Source organism: Labeo rohita, unplaced genomic scaffold, assembly GCF_022985175.1.
Source record: "Labeo rohita strain BAU-BD-2019 unplaced genomic scaffold, IGBB_LRoh.1.0 scaffold_702, whole genome shotgun sequence".
NCBI lineage: Eukaryota > Metazoa > Chordata > Actinopteri > Cypriniformes > Cyprinidae > Labeo > Labeo rohita.
In genome coordinates, this window is record NW_026129637.1 from 1 (window position 1) to 17,886 (window position 17,886).

At 41.1% G+C, this 17,886-nt stretch overlaps 1 pseudogene; it reads left to right on the plus strand.

Moving 5' to 3' along the window:
* The first annotated feature begins 1,239 nt into the window (after positions 1-1,239).
* On the plus strand, positions 1,240-16,490 carry LOC127161644 (NACHT, LRR and PYD domains-containing protein 12-like; annotated as a pseudogene).
* The last annotated feature ends 1,396 nt before the right edge of the window (positions 16,491-17,886 follow it).

The following is a 17,886-nucleotide window of genomic DNA, read 5'->3' on the forward strand; positions in this document are numbered from 1 at the left end:
CAAGATTGTTTTCTTGTCTTTTCATCAGTCCTTTTAGTTTATGTGCTTTTTTTAGATATGACTTTCGAATTTCTCTTAAAGTGGCATGTTCTCTGTAGAATTTAAACAGATTGCACATTTTACCATCATCTGCACGATAGGAATGGCTCGCGCAAATCTTATCACACTTCTTGAGTGTGCTGGTGGATGCGCACAAAGTGTACCGTGATTCGCATGCCGCTCCTGCATGATTGAAAGGGTGTCTACGCGTTCTGTACTGTTTGGCTGCAGTTTGTTTTGTTGTCCCTGGCTCAATTGGAAGAGTTGGGCCAGAGGATGGTTCAGTTGGGCTCAGCCACAATAAGCATGTAGCTAACTGCACCCATGTGCTGACCTTAGGAAAGGAAAGGATGTGATGTGTGACCCATACTTGGAATTTGCGCTCTGCATTTCACCCATCCAAGTGCACACACACAGCAGTGAGAAGTGAACAAACAAACACACACAGAGCAGTTGGAAGTTTGGTGCCTTGCTCAAGAGTCTCACCTCAGTCGTGGTATCGCTACAGACTCAAACCCACAACCTTTGGGTTACAAGTCCATGACTGCATGAACATTTCTGAGCGGCAAAAGTGACAGCTCTATATTGTGAGAGGGTCGTGTGCATCCCAAACGACTCAAAATAATGAATAGCCTGATTCTAGGCTTCCATTAATCATGGTAAAAATATTGCTAGTTTCTCGTTATTGGGGGAGCTGCCCCATCACCCCCCAACCCTGACACTTCTTGTATCTTAGTAAAGCAAATGTCTTTCTGAGAAACGTTTGTGCACAGTACATAAATACTGCTACAAATCAATATGTTTTCAAATATATTATAGTAAATGAGAAAAAACACTTACTGTAAGTGTTTAAAGAAGCTCCTTGTCTGTTCCATGTCGCATGTGAAAGAAAATTTTTCTGGGAATAGTTTAGGCGGCCAAACAGGCATTGATGTTTTTCAATGCTGCCTGTGAACGAAACAAAGAATGTATGAGCAAAGTCACCAGATTCCAAATCTTAACAACAAACACCTTTTCAACATTTTTAAGACCATATATACATATTATAAAGTGTTTTTTTAATGTTTTATTTTTTAAAGGTCCTTTATAAAAAATGAATGTCATCATTAAATCTGTTCAGCAGAAGAGATCAGAGTCAGAGCTGTGACTAGTGTTTTTATTTAATTTATGTTATTAGGTATTCATATTACACATATGGCAGAGAGTCTATGAAATAACTTAAGTTTTTTAAAGCAAATGTTAATATTAACAGTGTAAATCGAAGGATTCTTTGTTATAGTTCAGTTCATCAGAAGAGATCAGAGCCAGTGCCCAGCTGTGTGTCCATGAGGAGTGATGCTTCTTTGCCTCGTCCAATTAATTTTTTGAAGAGTGACGAGTCTATAGGTCATCCACAAAATCTCAGGTACAATATTTCATTAACAGACAGAATTGAAATGTTTATTATGGTGTTTTATCATGTGATTATTTCATTATTTCATCTGATATATTACCATGTTCTCACACGCTCTCTGTTATAGTTCCTTTCATCAGAAGAAATCAGAACAAGAGCCCAGCTGTGTGTCTATGAGGAGTGATGCTTCTTTGCCTCGTCCAATGAACTTTAAGACTGATGACACAAGGTTTAACCTCAAGTATTAAGTTGTTTTGTAAAAGATATAATTATAGTAAGACATTTTAAATTAAACTGTCAACAACAACACTATAATAAATAAATAAGAGCAAAAGTCTGGCAAAGAATGCAGAAATTGTAATGACAACGAGCAGACATAGATTACAGAGTAGACTTATTTGTTTATTTCCATTTATTTATTTTTTTACAGTTGTGACCTTGAGCAGGTGTATTTTTAATAAAGTTACAACTGTTATTAAGGTAATAAGAAAAATGTCACCAATGTCATAGTGTTCGATTCTTGATTCAAGGTCAGTCCTGCAACACAGATCAGTTGTATCAAAACCTGTCTGTAAGAAATATGACCAGTCTATGAATCAACGACAAGACAGCACATATCCTGGTGTAAGGTAAACTGGGATTTTTGTAATGAAATCCATCATCACACATTACTCAAATACATCATTAATAACTGACACATTTCATAAACCCTATGATATGTTCAGTGTCTCATAACACAGAAAACAAAAAAGACATTTTGCTCTGTACATTTACCTCTGTAACTCATGTAATAATGTGGTATTTTAATTTTCCAGGCATGAAGTCCTCAACACGTTTAGATCAAATCTGATGAAGAAGTTTGAGCGTCTGTATGAGGGAACAGCGACGCAGGGAAACCCAACACTCCTGAATGAGATCTACACAGAGCTCTACATCACAGAGAGTGAGAGTGGAGAGATCAGTAATGAGCATGAGGTGAGACAGATTGAGACACAATCCAGGAGAGCAGCAACAGAGGACACAGCCATCAAATGCAATGACATCTTTAGACCTTTACCTGGACAAGACAAAGCCATCAGAACTGTGCTGACAAAGGGAGTCGCTGGCATTGGAAAAACAGTCTCTGTGCAGAAGTTCATCCTGGACTGGGCTGAAGGGAAAGAGAATCAGGACGTCCAGCTCATATTTCCACTTCCTTTCAGAGAAATCAACTTGATGAAGGACAAAACACTCAGTCTTTCAGATCTTCTTCATGTCTTTTTCCCTGAAACTAAAGAAATGGAAATATCCAGTGATGAATATAAAGTGTTGTTCATCTTTGATGGTCTGGATGAGTGTCGTCTGTCTCTGGATTTTAAGAGCAAATCAGCCTCAATGGACGTGCTGCTGATGAACCTCATTGTGGGGAATCTGCTTCCCTCTGCTCTCATCTGGATCACCTCCAGACCAGCAGCAGCTGATCTCGTCCCCTCTGAGTGTGTCCATCGAGTGACAGAGGTACGAGGCTTCAATGAGCCACAGAAGGAGGAATACTTCAGGAAGAGAATCAGTGATCAGAGTCTGGCCGACAGGATCATCTCACACCTGAAGTCATCAAGGAGCCTCTACATCATGTGCCACATCCCAGTGTTCTGCTGGATCTCAGCCGCTGTTCTAGAGAAGATGTTGAGTCGAGCAGAGAGTGGAGAGATTCCCAAGACTCTCACTCAAATGTACACACACTTCCTGATCCTTCAGACCAACATCAAACATGAGAAGGACTATGAGAAGAAGGTGACAGATGAAGACATGATCCTCAAACTGGGGAAAGTGGCTTTTCAGCAGCTTGTGAAAGGCAACCTGATCTTCTATGAGGAAGACCTGAGAGAGTGTGGCATTGATGTGACAGAAGCATCAGTGTACTCAGGATTGTGCACTCAGATCTTCAGAGAGGAGTTTGGCTTGTATCAGGGGAAAGTCTTCTGCTTTGTTCATCTGAGCATTCAGGAACATCTAGCAGCTCTATATGTGCACCTCTCCTGGACAAACTACAACAGAAATGTGATTGACCAAATCACCAAACAGAGTTTACGGTCTAAAGTGAAGGACTTTTCAACTAAATTCATCAGACCATGTTTCATTATCTGATCTGCATCAGAGAGCTGTGGATGAGGCTCTACAGAGTAAAAATGGACATCTGGATCTTTTCCTGCGGTTCCTTCTGGGTTTGTCAGTGGAGTCTCATCAGATTCTCCTACAACGAATAATGATGCTGAAAAGAAGCAGATCTGACAGCAATGAGAAAACAGCTGAGTACATCAAGAAAAGATCAGGACCATTGACTCTCCAGAGAAATCCATCAATCTGTTCCACTGTCTGAATGAACTGGGTGATCGTTCACTAGTGGAGGAAATACAACAGTATCTGACATCTGGAAATTTAAGTGAAGCCAAACTCTCTTCATCTCAGTGGTCAGCTGTAGTTTTTGTGTTGTTGACATCAGAAGAGGAACTGAATGAGTTTTGTTTTAATAAATTTGTTAAAGGAAAGAATAAGACTGAAAATATGAAAGTTCTTCAGAAGTTGCTGCCTGTGATTAAAGAATCCAGATCAGTTCAGTAAGTATCAATGAGAACAATCACTTCACTGGTAAAACATTAAGAAAATCAAACTTAAAAGCTCATAAATCTTAAGTGCTGTAGCTATTATTTTAGTGGTCAGCATTTTGATGTGTTTTCAATACAGTGACACTGTAAAAGATTTCTTCAGGCATTCAAACAAAGTTAAAGAAGTTGATGTGATTAATTCAGGTTTTCCAGTTAAAAATGGTAAAATTCACATAATGAAGGAATTGAAATATTTCTCATCTGGTATAAAAGACCAAGCAGAAATCAAGAGCAACCAAACAAGTGGAGAAGCAGCTCATATATACAGCAGCTCAAATCTCCTAAAATCTGATGTGTCAGTTAATGGAGCAAAACAGCAGCATACTTGAACACACACTACTGAAGACAACAATTGAAATCTACAAGATAGTTAATTATAATTATTTGTTTGAACATTTTTCAGAAGGCATTTGGAATGACAAGAGCTAAACTCCAATTTTTATTAAAAGTTCACAATCCAGCATGTGGATTATTTTTTAACATGTTAAACCAGTTTAATCCATTTTTACTATTTTTGTGTGTGTATATTTGCCCATGAAACTTGGGTAATTTGACATTAAGAAATGCATGTGCACTTTTTTTCTCATGGTATGTAATTTAATTATATTGGAATTGCAAGTTGTTGTTCATTGTAACAAGTTGTTTGAATTTATTATTATTATTTTTTATGTATTTATTTTTCAAAGCTGTTTTGTAGTGTTTCACATGTATGATTTTCATCTCTCTACAGGTTGAATGATTGTGGTGTCACAGATGAAGGTTGTGCTGCTCTGGCTTCAGCTCTGAGATCAAACCCCTCACACCTGAGAGAACTGGATCTGTCTAAGAATAAACTAGGAGATTCAGTGAAGCTGCTTTCTGATGTACTACAGAATCCTCACTGTAAACTGGAGACACTGTGGTAAGATCATATATGACTCACACATGCTATGTAGTGAATAGTCTCATCAATTAAGACAGATTTTGCATAAGACTGACAATTTGCATAAAATAGAGATAGTAGTGCATAAAATAAATATTATTTATTCTGCTTGAATAAGACTTTGGTTGTTCTGTAATAAAATTTTAGACCTCAGTCCAATGATCCATTAAACATATTGATTTGTGCTTTAAAAATGGATTCACAGCTAAACTGATCTGATCTGAGAGTGAAGAGTGTGTCATTGTTCTCTACAGGTTGAGTTATTGTGGCGTCACAGATGAAGGTTGTGCTGCTCTGGCTTCAGCTCTGAGATCAAACCCCTCACACCTGAGACAACTGAATCTGTCTAAGAATAAACTAGGAGATTCAGTGAAGCTGCTTTCTGATGTTCTACAGAATCCTCACTGTAAACTGGAGAAACTCTGGTAAGATCATACATGACACAATGTAAAGTATACTGTATGTGAAGTGCAAATTACAATTTTTACAAAACCAAAAACAAAACAACAAATTTAAACACAATGGCAAATCTAAACACAAATCAAGTCAGAAAACACAATGACAAGTGTCAAAATGGAAAAAGTAGGCATTGTTTGCAAAGGGAATGCTTTTTTCTGATCTCAATCAAGATTTACAGAAAGTTAAAGAAATAATTGTGTGACCAACTTTGTTTCTTGTACATGTGTGGACTTCTGTGTTATCTGTAACTTTTTTAAATGAATGCACAAGGGTTAAACAAAAATCAAATTTTCAAAACATGGAAAGTGTCTGACAGGTATTTAATTGTCATTAACTGCTCGAGAACACAAAGGTGAAGATCCAAGTGCAGATGTTAATTAAAGGATATATCCACAATCGCATTCGAGATAACAGGCAAAGGTCATAACAAAACCAAGACACGAAGAACCAGGAAACCAGAACTAGGAAACACAGTATGACAATGCAAGACTTCACAAAGAAGAGACTGAAAACACCAGGCTTATATAGGCAGAGATAATGAGAAAATGAAAAACAGCTGTGGACAATCAGTAATGAGATATGGCAAAGGATATTGGGACATGTAGTTCCTTTTTGTTCAAACAGTCTGGGATGGAAATGCCCTATTTGGATAACCAATAGACTCCAGTCCAGTTTCGTAACATTTAATAGTGGGAATAAAGGGCCTAATGTTTATTTAATAGTCCTTCTAATTCAGGGGTCACCAAACTTGTTTCTGGAGGGCCATGTGTCCTGAAGAGTTTACCTCCAACTTTCCACAACACACCTGCCTGTAAGTTTCAAGTAGACCTAGTAAGACCTTGATTAGCTGGTTCAGTTGTGTTTGATTAGGGTTGAAGCTAAACTCTGCAGAGACACCAGCCCTCCAGGACCGGGTCTGGTGACCCCTGTTCTAATTGATCAGGCAGGCTGGCAGATCAGTCATGTGCAGCTCATATTTTCACCATTCTCAAAGCCGTGTCTCTCTTCATGGAGCTTCACAGGTTACACATGGTTAGGGTTAGTAGGTGTTAGAGTAGGTGTAGGAGTGGCTTTAGTGAAAGCCACAAGTAGGGTCCCAATAAGGCTGCATTTACTGTAATAATCATAAACAATGAATGCGTTATTACATGGGGCAAAAAAGTCCCTGCTTTGAGTTCCCAAGCCAGGAGGCCTCTCTCAACCTCATGTGGATTTCCTCTACAATCCAAAAACATGCAGAAGGTGAATTAGACACTATAAATGTCCCACAGGTGTGAATGTGTGTGTCTGTTTGTGAGTCCTGTGATGGACTGGTCATCCGTTCAGGGAGTCCCTCACCTGTGACCCGACAGCCCCCCACAAACCTGCGGAGGATAAAGCAAATTGTAAAATTGCTGAATGTTATTATCTAATATTTTTTATAATAGACCGCAATATACAAACAATATCTCTCAATGCAGGTGATCTCAGATTTTACTATCCTTTGTGATGAAGGAGAAACCTGTAAACAGTTTTGTGCTCTGTGACATTTTAGACCTCATTTTTGTACTTTATCTTTAATAATATGTTCACAACTAAACTGATGTGATCTGAGAGAGTGAAGAGTGTGTCAATGTTCTCTACAGGTTGAGTGATTGTGGCCTCACAGATGAAGGTTGTGCTGCTCTGGCTTCAGCTCTGAGATCAAACCCCTCACACCTGAGAGAACTGGATCTGTCTGGGAATAAACTAGGAGATTCAGTGAAGCTGCTTTCTGATGTACTACAGAATCCTCACTGTAAACTGGAGAAACTGTGGTAAGATCATATATGACTCACATGTGCTATGTAGTGAATAGTGTCATCAATTATGACAGATTTTGCATAAGACTAACATTTTGCATAAAATAGAGAAGTAGTGCATATAATAAATATTATTTATCCTGCTTAAGACTGATTAAGACTTTGGTTTTTCTGTGATATTTTAGACCTCAGAACAATGATCCATCAAAAATATTGAATTTGTGCTTTCAATTTGTACTTTATTTTTAATAATGGATTCACAGCTAAACTGATCTGATCTGAGAGAGTGAAAAGTGTGTCATTGTTTTCTACAGGTTGAGTGATTGTGGTGTCACAGATGAAGGTTGTGCTGCTCTGGCTTCAGCTCTGAGATCAAACCCTTCACACCTGAGACGACTGAATCTGTCTAAGAATAAACTAGGAGATTCAGTGAAGCTGCTTTCTGATGTACTACAAAATCCTCACTGTAAACTGGAGAAAATATGGTAAGATCATACATGAAACACTGTAAAGTATACTGTATGTGAAGTGCAAAATAAATTACAATTTTGAAAACAACATTACAAATCCAAAAACAAAACAACAAATTTAAACACAATGGCAATTCTAAACAAAAAACAAGTCAAAAAACACAATGACAAGTGACAAAAAAGAAAAAAAAAAAAGATGATATTGTTTGCAAACAGAATACTTTTTTTCTGACTGTTAATCAAAATGTGCAGAAAGAAAATATTGTGCGACTTTATGGACTTTGACTTTTTCAGTTTTTTTTTTATTTATTTATTTTTTTTTATTATTATTATTTTGCCTGTGTTAATGCCAACTGCATAAATTTTGGCACAGGTGTGTATTTTTATTGAAATTTAAATATTTCACCCTCATTTCCTTTAATAAAGCTATTTTACACTAAGTATAAAAAATAGTTTCTCTCAATACCTTAAGGACAAACATGTCCTCATTAAAACCTATTAAAACTGCAATTTTTAATCCCAGGGCTATTTAACTATAAATTTATGCAATATTTGTTAATAGACTTTCATTGTTATGAATCCTGTCTGGTCTGCCCGCCACCAGAGGTCACCTGTGCATCCCAACAGTTCACATCACACAGACTGTTGCACTACACCCCGGACTACGTTTCCCATCACCCATCGCGCTGACTGCGCTAACACCTGTACCCAATCAGGCTCTCTATTTAAGCCTAGGACTTCCCCTTGTTACTCACTGAGTATTGTGGTTTATTGGATTGTTGTTTCGCGTTGAGTTCCCTAGTTCCCTAGTTCCCAAGTTCCCAGTGTTTAGCTTCCTCACCTGGTCTTCTCGTTTCGTCTGTCTCACTGCCTGCCTTGTGGTCATCTCACTTGCTTATCGGAGTACCCCTTTGCCTTGACCCCTGGATTACGTTCGCCATTCATCGACCCTCGCCTGCTTCACAGACTACTCACATGTGTTGCCTTCGCTGTACCTGTTGCTATTGTCCGACCCTGCCTGTTTTTGACCATGTTTTTGTCATGTCCTTCTAATAAAAGCTTGCGTATGGATCCGCTCGCTTCTCGTCTCCCTCTCAACGTTACAGAATACTCGGTCTCAAAAGGATCCAGCAGCTTTTCCGATGGACACTGGTCCTACTTTTCAGACTAAAACAAGGCCCACGAACACTTGAGCAACATGTTTGTGAATTTCTGGCCATTGCGAACTATTCTGATCTTCCGGACTGTATTTTAATACAGATTTTCTGCGATGGTATAAATGAACCGTTAAAGGCAAGACTTAGACGTGTTCATCTCTCGCCCAATTCATGGATTATGCTTTATTGACTGTTGGCTCGTCTTTCACTGTGGGTGTCGCGGATGAGGAACGCGACATCACGGTTGGGTCAGCCGCGAAGTTTAGTCCACCACAAACCCCGGGACATTCTTGTATAATGGTCACTACTCCGGTGTTGAGTCACGCTCGTGAAAAGGCGGCCACACTGGAGCACGCTCACGTAATGCCGGCTACAACGGAGCCCGTTCTCAAAATGGCGGCTGCGCCGGAGCGCACTCATGTAATGACAATGACAGCGACAGCGGAGCTCGTTCACAAAATGGCGGCGAAGACAAAGCTCCGTCGTGTCACTGCTGCCACACCAGAGTCAAGTCAAGTTACAGCTGTTATTCCCGAGTCAAGTCAAGTTACAGCTGTTGTTCCTGGGTCCAGTCAAGTTACACCTGTTGTTTCCGAGTCCAGTCAAGTTACAGCTGTTGTTCCCAAGTCCGGTCAAGTTACACCTGTTGTTTCCGAGTCCAGTCAAGTTACAGCTGTTGTTCCCGAGTCCAATCAAGTTACGGCTGTGGTTCCTGAGTCCAGTCAAATTACAGCTGCTGTTCCCAAGTCCAGTCAAGTTACAGCTGTTGTTCCCAAGTCCAGTCAAGTTACGGCTGTGGTTCCTGAGTCCATTCAAGTTACGGCTGTTGTTCACAAGTCCAGCCAAGTTACAGCTGTGGTTCCCGAGTCCAGTCAAGTTATAGCTGTCGTTCCTCAGTCAAGCAAAGTCACAGCTGTTGTTCCTAAGTCAAACAAAGCCACAGCCAATCTTCATGAGCCAAGTCATATCACAGCTGATCTCCATGAGCCAAGTCAAATCAGAGCTAATCTCAATGAGCCAAGCCCAGTCACAGCTGATCTCCATGCGCCAAGTCCAGTCACAGCTGATCCTCATGAGCCAAGTCAACTCACTGCTGATCTTCATGAGCCAAGTCAAGTTATTGCTGTTGTTCCTGGGTCAAGTCACGTCCCACCTGGTCGTCCAGAGTCAAGTCACATCTCGGCTGATCGTCCAGAGCCTTGTCACGTCTCGTCTGACCGTTCAGAGCCTTGTCACGTCTCGTCTGACGTCCCAGAGCCTCCCCATGTCTCGTCTGACACCCCAAGGTCACGACCTATCATGATGGCCAGCGTGTTGGACCCACCACTAGTGTCTGTGCGGGCTGCAAGCATCCCAGTAGCATCAGCGCCTTTAAACCCAACAGTTAAAGAGGTCCTGCCATCTGCTCCTGCTTTCCCCTAATGGCGATAGCCATTTGGTATGTGTGGGCTGCACACTGTGCCCCAGAGGCCTCGTCTGTCCACGAATCTGCTCCAGAGATCTCGTCTGTCCACAAGTCTGCTTCTGAAACCTCGTCTGACTGCGAGTCTGCGCCAGTTCCCCCGGAGGTGGCAGTTCTGGTTGCAGAACCTCCTAAAGGGGCATTGGATACCACCATTGAGTCTCCAGAGGTGGCGGCTTTCGCTGCAGAGCCTCTGGAGGTGGCAGCGTTAACTGCGGCATCCCCAGCAGCTGTGATGCCCGCCACGGTTTCCACGGAGGTGGTGGCTCAGGCTGCGAAACCTCACAAAACGGGGACGTCTGCTATAACTCCCTGCAGGGTGGTAGCACTCAATAACACACATCTAGTCTGCGTACTCATGCCTAGTCCTGAACCGGCCACGGAGGCCGTTTATGAACTCTCACCCCGTCCCGTTGCGGCCATGGAGGCCATGTATAAACTCTCAGCTCCTCCTGTCACGGCTATGAAGGCCGTTTATGAGCTCTCTGTCCGTACAGTTCTGGCCATGTTTGAACTCTATGCTCCTCCTGTCACAGCTATGGAGGCCGTCACTGAACTCTCTGTCCGTCCTATTCCGGCCGTGTTTGGACTCTCTGCTCCTCCTGTCATGGCCACGAAGGCCGCCAACGAACTCTCTGCCTGTCCTGTCACGGCCACAAAGGCAGCCAACGAACTCCCTGCCTTTCTCCTTGTCACTCTGTCTGCCTCTTCTGTCCCTGTTCTCCCCAGGTCCCAGTCCATGACGTGGGCTCCTGCGCCTCCTGCTCCGCCCTGGTGGGCTCCTGCGCCTCCTGCTCCACCCTGGTGGGCTCCTGCACCTCCTGCTCCGCCCTGGAGGGCTCCTGCGCCTCCTGCTCCGCCCTGGTGGGCTCCTGCGCCTCCTGCTCCGCCCTGGAGGGCTCCTGCGCCTCCTGCTCCTCCCTGGTGGGCTCCTGCTCCGTCTGGTCCGCCCTAGTGGGCTTCTGCTCCACCAGCCTTGCCTCAGTCTCCACGTCCTCCACATGGACCTCGCCCTTCAACCCTCGCCTTGTCTCGCCCCCCGCCCTACTGTTCCCCTGGATTGTTTTTTGTGTGGAGTGTCTGGAAGCTGCTCCTTGGTGGGGGGGCTCTGTTATGAATCCTGTCTGGTCTGCCCACCACCAGAGGTCACCTGTGCATCCCACTAACAGTTCACATCACACAGACTGTTGCACTACACCCCGGACTACGTTTCCCATCACCCATCGCGCTGATTGCGCTAACACCTGTACCCAATCAGGCTCTCTATTTAAGCCTTGGACTTCCCCTTGTTACTCACCGAGTATTGTGGTTTATTGGATTGTTGTTTCATGTTGAGTTCCAGAGTTCCCAGTGTTTAGCTTCCTCGCCTGGACTTCTCGTTTCGTCTGTCTTGCCGCCTGCCTTGTGGACATCTCGCTTGCTTATCAGAGTACCCCTTTTCCTTGCCCCTTGGATTACGTTCGACATTCATCGACCCTCGCCTGCTTCACAGACTACTCCCACATCTTGCCTTCACTGTACCTGTTGCAATTGTCCAACACTGGAATCTAATGGGAAAAGTTTAATGCTCCACCCAAAAAAATCTTACTAAAAGTTAATTTTTTGAGATATCAACCTAAAATTTGGAACACAACTTGTTTAGATTTATGGCTATGATTTTCTGTCTTTTTTTTAATATAGTTCAAATTATTTTATAAAATATGTATTTTTTATGTATATATATATATATATATATATATATATAAATTGACGCACAAGGGTTAAACAATTAAAATGTAGCACTGTTGTGTCACAGCAAAAAGGTCCCCGCTTTAAGTCCACGAGCCAAGAGGCCTTTCTCAGCCTTATGTGGGTTTAATCTACAATCCAAAATGTCCCACAGGTGTGAATGTTTGTGTGTGTCTGTTGTGAGTCCTGTGATGGACTGGTCATCCATTCAGGGAGTCCCTCAACTCCAGCCCCCCACAACCTGCAGAGGATAAAGCCAATTGGAAAATTGCTGGATGTTTTTATGTAATGTTTTGTGTTGGATTACAATATACAAACAGTATCTCTCAATGCAGGTGATCTCAGATTTTACTATCCTTGGTGATGAAGGAGAAACCTGTAAACAATTTTGTGTTCTGTGACATTTTAGACCTCAGTCCAATGATCCATCAAACACTGATTTGTGCTTTAAGTTTGTACTTTATCTTTAATAATGGATTCACAACTAAACTGATCTGATCTGAGAGAGTGAAGAGTGTGTCATTGTTTTCTACAGGTTAAGTGTTTGTGGTGTCACAGATGAAGTTTGTGCTGCTCTGGCTTCAGCTCTGAGATTAAACCCCTCACACCTGAGAGAACTGGATCTGTCGTGGAATAAACTAGGAGATTCAGTGAAGTTGCTTTCTGATGTGCTACAGAATCCTCACTGTAAACTGGAGACACTGTGGTAAGATCTCTCTGATATCACAGACTTAATTCAATATAAAATTTCTATATCTGTGGAACTGAGAATCACTGATTCACATTCAATAAAATACAGAATAATTCATTACAAAGAAAAATGAAATAAAACACTAAATATGAAAAATATATGTATATTCATAATCTATGACAAAAATATATTATAAACTAGGTTAGTGGATAATTCAGCAGCAAAAGTTATTCTATACATATTCACAGACTTGAATATGTTTGCATTATGAGAGAGAACCGGCAATTTTGCCATTACAAATGCCATCCATGTATTCCATATTCTTAAATCAAAGTCACATAAACAGTTTTTAAAAGTTATCACAAAAACATATTTTGCACACTTTTAAAGCAGAGTTTACAACTAATTTAATCCATGTAACCAGATTTAGATTACAGGTTACATGGAAACAGCAACCAAACCATATTTTTGAGACTGTCTTTGGTAGACTGCAGTTTTAAGAAAATACTCAGCAATAGTGTTGACTGATGAATTTGTCTCATGGTTTTCGTCTCTTAAGCATATTTAAAACCCTAGACAGACCTGTAAACAATGTTAAAAACTTAAAATAATCCTTTAAAGGGGTCATCGGATGCTAAGTTCACTTTTTCATGTTGTTTGAACATTAATGTGTGTTGGCAGTGTATGTACAAATCTACCCTATAATGATAAAAATCCATGCAGTGGTTTTTAATTAATCTGTAAAAATAATATCCCCAAAACCCATCGATAATCTATTTACAAATGCCTATCGGTGTGCCATCACACAGACAAAAGGCCGCTCCCAAGATAGTTGATTGACATGAGCTCTTAAAATAAAAATAAGCTGTCACAGTCCAGTAACTTTCCATGTTTTGATGCCGGTAAAGGGATGTAATTTAAGAAAAGAATATCTCTGATTGAGCGATTGACTGTTGTGTTGCTGGATGTAATAATGAACATAGTGGTCGTCATTTACTCCCGACATCTGAGCCGCTGAACATGCAGTAGATTACGTTTGTTTGTGAAGGGAATGCTGGTCCCGATCTACATATATCCGTCGATGTAGGACTTAAATGGATTCATGCTTCACTTACAGCAGAAGTGAGTATAAATGTTTTTTCATGAATCTTTTACAAGCCTTTCCTTATAACGTGGTAGTTAGGAAGTTTAGCGGCTAAATGCAAAACTAATTTAAACAAGACCGTCTTTCCACAGAGAGAAGAGCAAACAAATGGTGAGCAGAGCTCATTTGCATGTAAAGGAACAACCCCTTAGAATGAGATGATTTTTGCAGAGCTGATTTTGTCAAGGTAAAAAGGGTGTTATTTTACAAAACCATTGAGAATTTTTAATCAAAGTATATTAGAGACTTTTCATTAAGACCATAAAGAATCATATCAACTTGTGGAAAATGGGCATCCGATGATCCCTTTAAACATTTTGATTTGTGCTCTAAGTTTGTACTTTATCTTTAATAATGGATTCACAACTGAATTGATCTTAACTGAGAGAGTGAAGAGTGTGTCATTGTTCTCTACAGGTTGATTGATTGTGGTGTCACAGATGAAGGTTGTGCTGCTCTGGCTTCAGCTCTGAGATCAAACCCCTCACACCTGAGACAACTGAATCTGTCGTGGAATAAACTAGGAGATTCAGTGAAGCTGCTTTCTGATGTACTACAGAATCATCACTGTAAACTGATAACACTGGAGTAAGATCCTCTCTAAAACATCCTTTAATGTCAATTCTAAAAATAAAATCAGCAATGTTCAGTAAACACACTAAATTTCAGCAGAAATGACTCTGATTAAGTTCATTTCATTATTTTCCATTACATCACATGACCTGCTGCTCCTGGAACTTTGCTTGTGATAGTTTGATCAATAATGAACTTTCAGATAATGTGTAAAATAGTAATCCAGAGCCTCTGTGACTTACTGCAGAGGATGAATATTCCAGAGATTTAGATTTGAACAGACAAGAGTCAGAATGTGTTTAGTTTTAACTCAATACTAGAGTGATCAATGAGTGAATGAAAGTTTAATCAATTCAGTGTTTATCATTATCATTGATATAAAGAAACAACAAGCAGTGTTTTTGTTTTATTTATATATTTATTTGTTGCTCTATCATCATTTTCATGTTCCTCTAATATTGGGGATTAGCAAACTCTGTCCTGGAGGGCCACAGCCCTGCAGAGTTTAGCTCCAACCCCAATGAAACACACCTGAACCACCGATTTAAAGACCCCCTCAGTTGAAATTGTGTTTCGGGGAGAGTGATATTTTGGCTGGATCCGTGTCTGTTAATCCAGCCTTGCTGAACCAGCTAATCAGTGTCTTCAGGATCACTAGAAAGTTACAGGCAGGTGAGTTTAATCAGGGTTGGAGCTAAACTCTGCAGGACAGTGATCCTCCAGGACTGATCCCATCCCTTGCTCATCCCTGTCTTCTATCCTGAGAAAAGCATTATTTAATTAAAACAAAGTTAAAGTGGAATATAAACACCAAAGACAATTAAGATGGAGGTAAATAAGTGATGAGCCAGAAGAAAAGTTCACATGACATGATCTCAGTGCATGTGTAGGCAAGAGTTCTGACTTTATACATTAAAACCTTGAGAATCTTTATTGAGTTCAACAGATGAGACCAAACATGACACAATGATCAAGTGTTTGATCACAAGAGTTAATAAATGAGATGTAATGGGGAACACGTGGCTCCTGTGAAGCAAATGTCCTCCTGTAGGTGTTTATTAGAGGTGCAAGTGACTGTTTCTCCAGACAGATCCGTCCTTATATCACTATGAAACAATATCTCACATTCAGCTCTGTGTGTCTGTTCAGTCCTGAAGCACATGACAGTTTCAAACAGCACCACTGAGCATCAACATGCATAAATCTCATTCTATCAGCAGCAGTTTGTGGCAATGCTTGTCATTATATCTCCTTTCCTGCTCTGAGACCAGAGTCAATAACAAAACTACAGACACTTCAACTACAATTCACATTGTGTCATTGTTCTCTACAGGTTGATTAATTGTGGTGTCACAGATGAAGGTTGTGCTGCTCTGGCTTCAGCTCTGAGATCAAACCCCTCACACCTGAGACACTTGGATCTGTCATGGAATAAATTAGGAGATTCTAGTAGGAAGTTACTCTCTGATCTGAAGAATGATCCACATTATAAACTGGAGACATTATCCTATTGTGAGTGTTTGTTTATTTAAAGTTTCTATGTTGAGTAACAGACCTCCTGTGTGTGTTATTGGAGAATATAAGATAATAATTTAGCTCCAGTTTAGTCTCTACTTTAAACTGTGTTTAATTCTGTGAAGTGACTGATTTATCAATACTTTAATCTCTTACAGAGTTTCTAAGTGATAGTAGTTGTTGATCATTCACTGTTATTAATCTATGATCAGTCCATTCATTTCTCTGGCTGTAATATGAATATACTGTGTTTTTTTTTCTGAAATGGATCTGCTGATGTGATGTGACAGCAGTAATGTCTCATACTCATATGTGACTGTCTGTGTGTTTTTTTTTTTTTTTTGTAGGACTCTCAGTATTTAGACGTCAGTCCAGTTTCCTCAGGATCAGCTGATGGTGAATAAGGAGCCGCTATAGAGACGTCACAGTCACACAATCAACAGAGACTGTTAATTTCAGTTCATTTTCCTGACTGACTCCCAAAGCTCATTAACCAATCACTGGCCATTAACTAACAAAATCTGAATGTTACATTAGATTGGAGCCAGTGGGACGAAGCGACGAGGCGCAGCCAGAGGAGTGGAGTCCTGAGGCGATGGCAGAACGACGACTGACCAAGCTCACCCTCAGAGGAGGTGCAGTGGGTGGGGCCTTCCTTGGCATCCTTACGCTCCACTGTAACTTCCTCCCTCGCATGCATTGTAGCCGGCTCTCGCACCTGGTCGGACGTGACGGGCTCTGGCTCTGGGGCGATCCTCAGCTCTGTTGCTGTACTTGGCGATGGCTCGTCGGTCGCGCAGGGCTTTGGCTCTCCGTCCCCGGTTGGCTGGGCTCTGGGTCAAGAGTGGGGCTGGTGTCGTCATCCGTGAAGTCCACGGTCAACGAAGAGTTGCAGGACACCAGCACCCACTCAACATAGGTGGCGAGGCTCTCTCGAGGACCCTCCCCGGACAACTGCGCTCGTGTGGTGGTGTTCAGTCCAGCAAAATAGAAAGAGCAGAGGCAGTTGTCCGGATAGTTTGTGCAGTTGGCCAGAAACACGAAGTCCGTGGTGTGGTCCTCGAAAGAGCGGTCCCCCTGCTCCAGCAGGAGGACGAGGACGGCCGGGTCATCCATGACAAAAAAAAAAAAAAAAAAAAAAAAAATACAAATAAAACACTGAACAAGATGAAAAAAAACAAAACGCGGGGTAAACATGCCGCTTAACTTTTTAAGGTCCGGTCTTCTGTCACGTTATCGTGTGAGTAAGGGGTGAACGAAGACGAAGGTTAAAGATAAAGTCTTTATTATAATCCACAGGTAGTTCCGAAACAGGTAAATCCACAGGCAGGGTGACGGTGACGGTGACGTACACGTAGACGAGACCAGACGACAAACACAGAACTAAATGCAACTTATAAAGACAGGTGATAACGATGAACTAAATTGAGACACAGATGATGCAAGGTTAACTCATAATGACTAAACGAGGACAGGAAACAGGAACAACCAAATATGGGCACAAGAGGGAGAAACCAACAAAACAGTCCACAGGGGTGTGACACCCATATCCATTAAAAGTGAACCCTTTACAGTTTCTATTAATGACAGTATTTTATAAGTTTAGTTTTCACTGTTATAAGGAAAAAATCCAAGAGATGTACTTTTTTTTTTCCCTAGACATGTTGTTTATACTGAGAAATTGTATTTTCATGCAGCAAATGTTTTAAAGGAGAAGTCCACTTCCAGAACAAAAATTTACAGATAGTGTACTTACCCCCTTGTCATCCAAGATGTTCATGTCTTTCTTTCTTCAGTCGTAAAGAAATTGTTTTTTGAGGAAAACATTTCACGATTTTTCTCCATATAATGGACTGATATGCTGCCCCGAGTTTGAACTTCCAAAATGCAGTTTAAATGCGGCTTCA